A 10477-nucleotide genomic window follows, 5' to 3' on the forward strand; every position below is an offset into this window, starting at 1 on the left:
AGGAGAGGGAGGCAGGGCCTGCTTTTCCTGCGAAAGATTCTTTCATTCGCTCCATTGTTGCTCTTGCTCGCTGAATTTCCCAGGCTAACAAACAACAGCTGATCACGGCGGCCTGGGCTCCTCTGGGATTCCGACCCGGGGCCTCTCGCACTCAAAGCGAGACTCATACCTCTAGGCCAACAGACCTCGGTGGCAGGAAGCACCATCTTTGCTCCCCAACTCCCACACCCCCCTCTTTATCTTTCTGGAACCCAAAACTTTGTATTTTCCGCTCTCCATAAATGTCGATGCCAGCGCTGGGAGTGTGGCCGGGAACCCAGGATCGCGGCAGCGAGAAGCCCAAACAGAGGGGAGGAGGGAGTCCCCGGAGTGGGACAGCGCTCAGCTCTGGGGTGGGGTTGATCTAGGGCAAAATAGCGCGGGCGCCCTGTGGCGATGGGCAGGACCCTCTCGCCCACCACACGCCGAGCTCGCTGGATCCTCTCCACACCCAGGCCGTGTCCCCCGGCTTTCCAAACTGCTGACGTCCTTAATGAAGGATCCAGAAGGTGTTACAGTATTGGCCCATCAGGATTTGAACCTGAGGCCCACTCTCACCCTAATCATAACCTCAAAGCCACCAGCGCCTAAAGACAGAGTGAGAGAGAAACAGAGGCGGAGAGAGTGTGTGTCACTGTCATGCCCTTTGCCATCGCCGCTCATCCCCAGTGACCTCCCGGAACTTGCTCAATTCTTGCTGACAGAGGCAGAGACAGGGCAGAGCTAGCTTCTGAGTCAGAGCAGAGGCTATGGGGGCGCCTCTGGGATGGAGCCAGCCACCGGCTGCAGTCGGATGCAAGGTGGGCTGGCCGCTCAGCCATCCTCCTAGGGCAAGGTCTTGGGTATGAGTCAGCAGCCCCAGATTTGAGCGCAGACCCGTTAACCCCGGGGCAGGGGAAAATACAGCGGGGAGCTCCAGGTTGCAGGTCTGACCCTGAGCATCCCCTACCGAGCCCAGTGCGGATGGGCTCTGTCTCCACCGGGCTGGTTCACCAGGGTCTCCCCGCAGCGACCCCAGAATTCTGCCAATCACTTGGGTACAGGGATGAGCTCTATTCACTTCGGAATCAGCCGACTCGCGCCAGATTGGAGGCAGGTGTCTGAAATGTCAGTAGAAGCCCACACCTGGGAGGCTCGTTGGTCTAGGGGTATGATTCTCACTTCGGGTGCGAGAGGTCCCGGGTTCAAATTCCGAACGAGCCCCAAAAGTGGTTACTTTTCCCCCGTCATTTTAGAGAATACAGAACTTGAAAATCGGGGACCCAGCCTGAAGCCTCATCCACCAGTCGCCTTGCTCCGCTTCAGGTCCGTCCAGGTCTGTGCCTCAGCTGCAAGGGACCAGGATGCTCCTGAGGCTGGCCTGGTTGGCACTTGCCTCAGTCTCGCTGGAGCCCCGCGCCCTTCTCCTCCTTCCCAGCCCCAGACCAGAGAAGCTGTACCCTCCGCAGCCCCGGTCGCTCAGCTCCACATGGGCTCCCGGTATGGAGGAGGCTGGTAGTTGGGTTGTGAGTAATCAGAGTGGGGTGCGCGGTCCAGGTGGGCCCTGGAGAGCTACTCTTTCCTCGACCTCCCCCCTTCGCCCTAGAAACCCACATCTCTGCGGGCCAAGGCGGATCCGCAGATGAAGCTCATTGAGAGCAGGTCGAAGCTACCTGACCCCATGGCCCCCTGCTGCCCTGGCCAGGAAGGTAGCCAGGAGCCACACATGGCTCTTAAACACTTGAAATAGGGCTGGTCCACTTGAGATGTGCTGCTGTAAGTATGGAATACGCATCGGGATTTTGAAGACTTCGTACCAAAAAAATAAGATATCTCATTCTCTCATTACACATGGAAATTAGATTTCACGTCTACGGTATTAAATAATATGCACACATATGAAAAACATGTGTATGTTATACCTAAACATACATATTTTATATATGTTTATATTATATGTAGTATATATGTATCATATAATTCTATTAGTAATATGATTATATCATAATATAATTTTATTATATAATTATAATTTTCTTTGAGACAAGGTCTCGCTCTGTCGTCCAGGCTGGAGTGCAGTGGCATCATCTCGGCTCACTGCAACCTGTGCCTCCACAGTTCAAGCGATTCTCCTTCCTGAGCTTCCTAAGTAACTGGGAGTATAGGTGGGCACCACCAAGCCTGGCTAATTTTTTTTTTTTTTTTTTTTTTTTTTTTTTTTTTTTTTTGAGACGGAGTCTTGCTCTGTCGCCCAGACTGGAGTGCAGTGGCCAGATCTCAGCTCACTGTAAGCTCCTGCCTCAGCCTCCTGAGCAGCTGGGACTACAGGCGCTCGCCACCTCGCCTAGCTAGTTTTTTTTTTTTTTTTTTTTGTATTTTTTAGTAGAGACGGGGTTTCACCGTGTTAGCCAGGATGGTCTTGATCTCCTGACCTCGTGATCCGCCCGTCTCGGCCTCCCAAAGTGCTGGGAATACAGGCTTGAGCCACCGCGCCCGGCCTGAGTTTCTTCTTTCACCAAGTCTTGCATTGCCCGGGGCAGAGAGCTGGGAGGAAAAGACGTACCCTTGGGGTACATCTAAAAGGTACCAGCAAGTCTGCATCTGTCAGGGGCCTCTACCTCCACAGATAGAGGGTAGATTCTGGGAGAGACAGCCAGAATCAAAACATACGCCCAACGTGGGGCTCGAACCCACGACCCTGAGATTAAGAGTCTCATGCTCTACCGACTGAGCTAGCCGGGCTTCCTTACAGACTTCTTTCTATACCTACAAATGGACTGGGTGGCCTAAGGGTGGTGAAAACAAAGTGAGGTAATGAATCAGCCCCAGAAACCAGAGCGCACTTGGGGTCCCCCACAGCAGCCTCAGTCCCCACCGACGTCCCCGCTAGTGCAGGACTTCCTCCACCACCCTGCGTTCTCCCACAAATGGGGGTGACCCGCCAGAGTCTCCTTCCGCACCACGCTGGCATGAATCTGTGTTCTCCCAATCTGTGCCCTCCGCTGAAATGGCCTTCTTTCAGAAAGAGAAAAAATGTCCCCAGACTGCGACTGCACGCACTTAAAGAGTCAATGACTACCCTTTTTTTTTTTTTTTTTTTTTGAGGCCACTCGAGTTACAGGCACAGGAGAGTTCTGCTGTGTGTCGGCCATCCTTGCAGTTGCAGACAGAATGCCCAGAGCTCACTGGGACTCACAGAAGCCCTCGCAATACTGCTCCGCACTGTAACCTACCGTGATGTGCATTTAGTTGTTCCGTTTCCATTACTGTGTGCTTTTATATCTAGAACTATTTGGTTCTTTTTTCAGTCTAGAAGGCTGGAGGTCCTGTTGTCAAAGATATTTTCTTTATTGCCTTTCATATTTTTAGACACTGTAGGAATAGTTGTATTATGAGTCTGATACACTTTGCATCTGAAATGTTTGCAATTTAGTTTCTGTTCCTGTTAATGAGTTGTTGCTCCTGGTACCTTGTTTCCTTGTTAATTTTTAGGGCGCAGTGTTCATTTTCCTTGTAAATTTCTTGGTGTAGGAATTTCTGTGAGATCTGGAATACAAATGTATTTGTCCACACGCACACACAAATTATTCTTTGCTTCTGCAGGGGCTCAAGGGCATAACCAGAGATTGGTCACTTTGAATCGGCTTGAGTTTCTTTCCACTTGGTTCTCAAGTGCTCAAAATTGGATTATTTACGACTCTTGGTTCATGGCGTGTTCTCAAACCCAGCATCCCAAACAAAAACGAAGATTCTGCCAGTGGATTTTGTCCTCAGAGTAGATGCGAGGAGGCTCCAGTCCTGGTGGGCGCTAGGACTCAGGACGCGGATACCCGGGCTCCTGGGTTCGGTCTGCACTCCTTCCAGAACTAGGATGGGGGAGCAGAGGAGCCCCAGAAGGCTACACGCAGGTGAGGAGTGTCGGGATGTGGGGAGGGAGAGGACTCTGGACCCCAGATGCAAACGCCCATAGCCCTTCTCCTCTGCTCAAGTGCCCGGCTTTCTCCCGTTAAGGCTCTAGCCGCCGGAGCCAGGGACACTGGGTGGGAATCCCAGGGTAGACCTTTTTTTTTTTTTTTGCTCTGTCACCCAGGCTGGAGTGCAGTGGCCGGATCTCAGCTCACTGCAAGCTCCGCCTCCCGGGTTTACGCCGTTCTCCTGCCTCAGCCTCCCGAGTAGCTGGGACTACAGGCGCCCGCCACCTCGCCCGGCTAGTTTTTTTGTATTTTTTAGTAGAGACGGGGTTTCACCGTGTTAGCCGGGATCGTCTCTCGATCTCCTGGCCTCGTGATCTGCCCGTCTCGGCCTCCCAAAGTGCTGGGATTACAGGCTTGAGCCACCGCGCCCGGCCCAGGGTAGACCTTTTAAGGTATCTGACTGTGAAGACTCGGCTCTTACTGTATATAGGGACGGCTTACCTCTTCTTCAGTGCCTCGAGTGAGTTCCTACTGACAAAAGTAGTATCACAAAAAATAAAAATAAAAAAGCAGAAAACAAAATAAGCTTATCAGGGGATAGGGCTCTGGCGACACTGGCGACAAAACTCCAAATAAATTTTAAATGTGGCACTGGGTGCTGTCAGACGGCTTTGGATCTTTGTACAAATTATCTTCGAAGTCTGGGCGCGGTGAGTCATGCCTGTAATCCTAGCACTTTGGGAGGCCCAGGCGGGCTGATCACCTGAGGTAAGGAGTTGGAGACCAGCCCGGCCAACACGGAGAAACCCTGTCTCTACTTAAAACACACACACACACACACACACACACACACACACACACACACACACACATTAGCCAGGCATGGTGGCACGTGCCTGTAGTCCCAGCTACCTGGGAGACTGAGGCAGGAGAATTGCTTGAACCCAGGAGGAGGAGGTTGCAGTGAGGTGAGATCACACCACTGAGCTTCAGCTGGGTCCACAGAGACACCCTCTCAAAACAAGCAAACAAACAAACTAACATCGAAGGACTCGGACTGCGCTGACCTGTCAGAGTTGTTTGGATCTCTGATCTTCATCTAAAGTAGGAAAGGGTAGAAACCGATGTTTTGGACCAAAACTTGGGCTCGTCCGGGATTTGAACCCGGGACCTCTCGCACCCTAAGCGAGAATCATACCCCTAGACCAACGAGCCACATACTCTGCTGACTCCGGCTTCTCTCTGTGGCCTTCGTGGCGTCCTCGCGGCGAGAGGTGGGGACCCAGCAGAGCAGAGCTAGGGGGAGACTCCGGTTTCCTGAAGTCTGGAAGAGACAAGTTCAAGCGCGGGTGGGCGCGGAGGGAGCCCTGAGCCCCCGCTTCTCCCTGCGCCGCACAAAATGGGGAACATCCACTGTGCCCCCACAATCCGGGACCCCCCGGGCCCTCGCCCGCCTCCGCCACTCAGCCCTGGGCTGGGGATCCGCCCGTCACGCCGCGTAGTGAGGAGCTCCAGCTCCGGCAGGACATGGGAACGTCTCAAGAGCGGGCAGCTGCTGCGCTGAGGGTCCGCGAACAGCGACCACTGGACGCCCGCCTTGGAAACGCTGCAGCCCCGCGGCGTGGTGCCGATGGGTGGTCAGTAAAGGCCTGGAGACTGCACCAGGAACCAGCCACCAGGCCCGCTACCTCGCCGCGTCCCACGCTTCTCCCGCTCCGGTCCTCCCTTCTTCCCCAGGGAAGCCAAAACCCAGAAGGCGAGCTTCCCACACGGAACCTCAATTCAAGAGGCTGACACTGAGCGTCGCTTCGCTCCATTAGGCCCGCGGCGCCCGCCGGAGTCAGCGATGTACCTCCTTCCCCTTCACTGGGGAACTGGCGGAACCTCCAGTCACCAGGACGTGGGGAAGCAGAGGCTCCTTGGGGCAGCAGAGGCCGCGTCCAGGCGTCGGTTCCGGGGCACCTTTTGCTGTCACTCTGTCCTCTGTGTCCAAATTTCACCCGGAGCCCGAGAATCCGGCAGATCTGGACTGAAAGGATCTCCTCCTCCCCTCCAGATCCAAGCCTCGAATTTCCTGGCTCTCAGTGGGAAGGCCTCGGGGTCTGGGCGTGGAGACGGGAGCCGAGACCCCCACCCCGCCAGGACACACTAAAGTGCTGCCGGAGGATGCCCGGGCCTTCGCCCCTCCGTCTCTCCCTCACTCCCCTCCCACTGTCCCCCGCCACACATATTACTCCCCGCAATACCATGCAATTTTAAACCTTGGTAGGGCTCACCTGGGACTGGAGCCGCCATACTCTCGAACCCTACGAAAAATGTATGCCCATAAATAAACGAGCCCGGCGCATTCTTCCTTATTCTAAATAACCTCCTCCTGCTGCTCGGGGTCGTCTCCTTTAACCACGGTTACCGCAGTTGGCAGCGCTGGATCCCATTTCAGGGTGACGGACCGACTGCAAGGAGAGAGATTCAGGCCCGTCCGTCTGCGTCCCGGGACCCCGGGAGGTCCCCACTGAGGCTCTGCCAACAGCAGCCTCCCTTCGCCTTCCTAGTCTCCCGTCCTTGCTGAAAATGCGAAAGGGGAAAAAAGAGAAGGAAAAAGGGCTCGTCTGGGATTTGAACCAGGGACCTCTCGCACCCAAAGCGAGAATCATACCCCTAGACCAACGAACCGCGCTTTAATTTTTTTTTTTTTTTTTTTTTTTTTAACATGTCCTTCCGCCCTTGCCGCAGAGAGAGACTCTTTCCATCGCCCCAATAGCTCAGTCCTTAGCGCGCGCACCTGCGAATCTGGACTTTTGGGTTCGCGGCCACCCTCAGATTTCCGAGGTAGGCTTTACTCCTGCTGGATAAACCAACAAGGTGACCCCCTGAGGTCATGAGCTGGTGGTTTAAATGTCGTGCTGATATGAAATACAGGTGCATATGCCTATTACTAGGGTAAAAGGATTTCCAGGCAGAATAGTGATGTCAGAAATCACAAAGGAAATGAACAGATTTCACCCAAGTTTTTAAAACGGCAAAAGATGATCCAAAGAAAATACAATCTGAATGACAAATCAAGGGCTTATCAAGGGCTTATTACTGGGCTTCATAGATTTTTTTTTTTTTTTTGAGACACAGTTTCATTCTTGTTGCCCAGGCTGGAGTGCAGTGGCACAATCTCGGCTCACCGCAACCTCTGCCTCCTGGGTTCAAGCAATTCTCCTGCCTCAGCCTCCCGAGTAGGTGAGAGTACAGGAGTGTGCCACCATACCCGGCTAATTTTTGTAATTTTAGTAGAGACAGGGTCTCACCACCATGGCCAGGCTGGTCTTGTACTCCTGACCTTAAGTGATCCATCCACCTCGGCCTCTCAAAGTGCTGGGATTACAGGTTTGAGTTTGAGACCAGCCTGGGCAACATAGTGAGACCTCGTTCCTACAAAAAAATAAAAATAAAAATAAAAAAATTCGTCGACCAGACATGGTGGCTCACTACTGTAATCCCAGCACTTTGGGAGGCCGAGGCAGGCAGATAACCTGAGGTCAGGAGTTCGAGAGCAGCCTGGTCAATATGGTGAAACCCCATCTCTACAAAACTATGGAAATCAGCCGGGCGTAGTGGCAAACACCTGTAATCCCAGCTACTCAGGAGACTGAGGCAGGAGAATTGCTTGAACCCAAGAGGCGGAGTTTGCAGTGAGCCAAGATGGTACCACTGCATTCCAGCCTAGGCGACAGAGCAAAACTCCATCTCAAAAAAAAAAAAAAAAAAAAAAAAAGAGTCGAGTGTGGTGACAATCACCCGTAGTCCCAGCTACTCAGGAGGCTGAAGTAGGAGGATCTCTTGAGCCCTGGAGGTGGAGGCTTGCAGCGAGCCATGTTCATGCCACTGTCCTCCAGCCTGGGTAACAAACCTTGTCTCAAAATAATAATAATGATAATAATAATAATAATAATAATTTGGATCTTGAATACAGGCATCCACAGAGGGAAGATGGCATGAAGGCTCAGGGAGAAGACGGCTGTCCCCAAGCCAAGGAAGGAGGCCTCAGCACCAACCAACCCTGCCCATACCTAGTCTCAGACTCCAGCCTCCAGAATAGTGAGAAAATAAATTTCTGTTATTTTTGTCCACTCAGTCTATGGTACTGTTATGGCGACCCTAGCAAACTAATATAGTATTGTTCAATAATATTAAATATTATTCAGTCATAATTAGGAATGAATTACTGACATATGCAACAAGGATGAACCTTGAATACATTATGTTAAGTGAGAGAAGCCAGACATGAAAGACCACTATCATATAATTCCATTTATATGAAATGTAGAGGACAGGCAAATTCGTGGAGACAGAAAGCATACTAGTGGTTGCCAGAAGATGGGAGGAGGGAGGAACAGGGAGGACTGCTAATGGGTACTGAATTGGGATGATGAAAACATTCTAGGCCGAGTGCGGTGGCTCAAGCCTGTAATCCCAGCACTTTGGGAGGCCGAGACGGGCGGATCACGAGGTCAGGAGATCGAGACCATCCTGGCTAACACGATGAAACCCCGTCTCTACTAAAAAATACAAAAAACTAGCCGGGCGCGGTGGCGGGCGCCTGTAGTCCCAGCTACTCGGGAGGCTGAGGCAGGAGAATGGCGTAAACCCGGGAGGCGGAGCTTGCAGTGAGCTGAGATCCGGCCACTGCACTCCAGCCTGGGCGACAGAGCGAGACTCCGTCTCAAAAAAAAAAAAAAAAAAAAAAACATTCTAGAACTAGATAGTGGTGACTGTTGCACAATCTCATGAATATATAAAAACCACTCAATTACACATTTTAGTGAATTTTATGGTTTGTGTAGTATATCTCAATTATCAATATACTGAGTCAAAGTATATGCCAAAATTGGAGAATTCAGACATATAGCTATTCCCCACTGGCTTCTGTGGTAAGGCTATGAGATAAACTAGGCCTAGAATGGAACTGATGCTGTGGGCAGTTCAGAAAGTGGGGAAAGAAACTTTACTAGTGAGGTGAGTGGTTTTCCATGTTTATTGGCCATCTGTGCATGTCTCTGTGGGTGTATGTGTGTTTGCTTTCCTTTTTCTGTGAATTACCTGTTGGTGTGCAAAGACAGCTATTCATGTGGTTCTGTAGCCAGACTTTCCAGGGCATTTCCTGGCTGTGTGAACTTGAACTACTTTCTTAACCTTTCCAGGGCTCCAATTGTGTCATCCGCAGACATGAAGATAATGGTGTTCTCCTTGTGCATCTGTCGAAAACAGCATGAGGCCGGGTGCAATGGCTCATACCTGTAATCCCAGCACTTTGGGAGGCCGAGGCAGGCGAATAACCTGAGGTTGGGAGTTCAAGACCAGCCTGACCAACATGGGGAAACCCTGTCTCTACTAAAAATACAAAAATTAGCCGGGCATGATGGCACATGCCGGTAATCCCAGCTACTCAGGAGGCTGAGGCAGGAGAATCGCTTGAACCCAGGAGGCAGAGGTTGTGGTGAGCCAAGATCACACCATTGCACTCCAGCCTGGGCAAAAAGAGCGAAACTCCACCAAAAAAAAAAAAAGAAAGAAAGAAAGAAAGAGAGAGAGAGAGAGAGAGAAAGAAAGACAGAAAGAGAGAAAGAAAACAGCATGAGTTAGCTCATGGAAACCAGCAGAGTCCAGTCCCTGTTCAGTAACTGACAAGAATGAGCAGTTGGAATCTTGGAATCTGTTCTCAGTTTCCCTCTTTTTTTTGAATTTTTTTTTTTTTTTTTTTTGAGACGGAGTCTCACTCTGTCACCCAGGCTGGAGTGCTGTGGCCGGATCTCAGCTCACTGCAAGCTCCGCCTCCCGGGTTCCCGCCATTCTCCTGCCTCAGCCTCCCGAGTAGCTGGGACTACAGGCGCCCGCCACTTCGCCCGGCTAGTTTTTTGTATTTTTTAGTAGAGACGGGGTTTCACCGTGTTAGCCAGGATGGTCTCGATCTCCTGACCTCGTGATCCGCCCGTCTCGGCCTCCCAAAGTGCTGGGATTACAGGCTTGAGCCACCGCGCCCGGCTGAATTTTTTAAATTAAAAAAAAAATTTTTTTTAGACAGGGTCTCACCCTGTCAGACTGAAGGGCAGTGGCGCAGTGTCAGCTCACTCTAACCTCCACCTCCTGGGTTCAAGCGATTCTAGTGCCTCAGCCTCCTGAGTAGCTGGGACTACAGGCACGTGCCACCACACCCGGCTGATTTTTGTATTTTTAGTAGACAGCAGTCTTGCATGTTGGCCAGGCTGGTTTCGAATTCCTGGATTCAAGTGATCCACCCGCCTTGGCCTCCCAAAGTGCTGGGACTACAGGCAGGAGGTACCGCGCCCAGCCTCCTTCACTTTTCTGTGACTTCCAGAGCAGGCAATCCGTAGGACCCGGGGAGAGATGCCTGCAGGTGAGTAGACAGGGTTCTCCCTGGCCTCCTTTGAGTCTCAAGGAAGTCACTGAAGCAGCGGGCTGCCTTTTTTAACGCCTCACCCCAGCCTCCAGACACACCCATTGCACCATGTACTGCTGCTTGGGAAACTTTGTCACGG

General features: G+C 51.9%; 2 non-coding genes across 2 annotated transcripts; both read right to left on the minus strand.

Moving 5' to 3' along the window:
* Window positions 1-2687: 2687 nt before the first annotated feature.
* Window positions 2688-2760, minus strand: TRNAK-CUU (transfer RNA lysine (anticodon CUU)). The gene has a single exon. It is a non-coding gene; the product is annotated as a tRNA-Lys (tRNA).
* A 2315-nt stretch (window positions 2761-5075) lies between these two features.
* Window positions 5076-5147, minus strand: TRNAP-AGG (transfer RNA proline (anticodon AGG)). The gene has a single exon. It is a non-coding gene; the product is annotated as a tRNA-Pro (tRNA).
* Between the last annotated feature and the right edge of the window lie 5330 nt (window positions 5148-10477).

The sequence above is a fragment of the Macaca fascicularis genome, chromosome 20 (assembly GCF_037993035.2).
Source record: "Macaca fascicularis isolate 582-1 chromosome 20, T2T-MFA8v1.1".
Classification (NCBI taxonomy): domain Eukaryota; kingdom Metazoa; phylum Chordata; class Mammalia; order Primates; family Cercopithecidae; genus Macaca; species Macaca fascicularis.